Source organism: Lucilia sericata, unplaced genomic scaffold (assembly GCF_015586225.1).
Source record: "Lucilia sericata isolate MDLA Ls3-8-SP2 unplaced genomic scaffold, ASM1558622v1 Contig000901F_arrow, whole genome shotgun sequence".
Taxonomy (NCBI): Eukaryota; Metazoa; Arthropoda; class Insecta; order Diptera; family Calliphoridae; genus Lucilia; species Lucilia sericata.
This window is the reverse complement of record NW_023994888.1, coordinates 5306-5743: the sequence shown is the minus strand read 5'-3', so window position 1 is coordinate 5743 and position 438 is coordinate 5306.

Sequence of the window (438 nt, the reverse complement as noted above, 5' to 3'; positions counted from 1 at the left end):
GTAAGTTTAAAGAAAATTATCTATTAAAATTTTTATCAAATATTCCACATAAAAGTTGTAGTGAGAAAAGTCTACATTTTAATCTGTTCTTTCTTCAGACACACTTCCTCAAATATTTTCAACACACAACTTTTTACAAATATTTATCTATTGTCTTAAGGTTGTGAGTTTTTTTTTAATTCTTAATTCCTCATAAAATGTTTTTAACTACACAGGTTTCTTACTTTGTAAAGTTTTAATTTGTAACAGATGTTGTTTGTGGGGCACTTGTGGGACAATTATTACCGGTTGTGTAAATATTAACACTTGTCTATTGTTTATTTAGTAGGCTTCTGTCTTACACTGACCAAAATCACAATAAAAACCTATGTTGGGATCAATAACTTCCTGCTTTTTATAGAAGACATGTGTTGATTTTGAAAATAGAAATGTTTGGAG